Below are 886 nucleotides of genomic sequence, written 5' to 3'. Positions count from 1 at the left end.
TGTTGTGTCTTCAAATGGGGCTGCTGCTGTCAGCCACGGCTGAGAGCATCCTCGAGAGCCAGAATAGAACAGGATATGGAGCCCTATTTGCCCTAAATCTGCCTTGAGGCTGCAGGTTCTGACCTACACTGTAGCTCTCTCTTCCCTCCAGAAGCGACACCATGTCAGGAATTGTTTCTGCTCTGCTGTCCTTAACAAAAAGGGACAGGGAGGGTTTGTAGCTTTTGTGTGAGAAGGTGGCCCTAGCCCTGCTCGCTGCTGGGTGTGCCCAGCTGAGCACAGACAGAACACAGAGCTCATGAACAGCACCCTCAGAAGGATTTCTACTTCCCCAGGGGCACCTCAAGGTGCTACAAACACAAACTATTTTCATTCCGTTCTGCTCCCCCTCTGCCTTCACCTGATTAAGTTAAGCACAAAGTTGGTCAAACCACTGGTGGGCTGCATGTTGATGCTTTCAGGCACCTCAGACCAGAAAGCCCTTCGTGTTCTGTCATGCTCTTCATGAGGATTACAACGCGATTCCAGCAATGGTGACATGAGGATTCCAACATTATCCTGCTGCCTTATCTCACCTGGATGAGTTGCTGCATGGAAGTTGCTGTTCATTTACAAAGAGGCTCAACTTGCCAACTTCTCTGTTAATTTGCTTTTTTTTCAGTGTATTGCTGCCTAGTACTTTTGCCAAGTTAGATTATGTAGCAGTAGAAACCCACATGTGTTTTCTTTATTGTGTGGAGAAGTTGCATAGAAACTGTGCTGGGTTAGGGAGCTTTCAAGCTGCAGTCATTGTCCTTTCAGGAGACAATAATTGTCCTTCATGGAATGTGTGAGCCTATTGCTCCATTCATACCCTTTCAGGAATTGATCCTAATCTGTGCTTAAC

This window comes from Motacilla alba, chromosome 20 (assembly GCF_015832195.1).
Source record: "Motacilla alba alba isolate MOTALB_02 chromosome 20, Motacilla_alba_V1.0_pri, whole genome shotgun sequence".
Lineage (NCBI taxonomy): Eukaryota > Metazoa > Chordata > Aves > Passeriformes > Motacillidae > Motacilla > Motacilla alba.
This window is presented reverse-complemented; position numbering follows the sequence as displayed.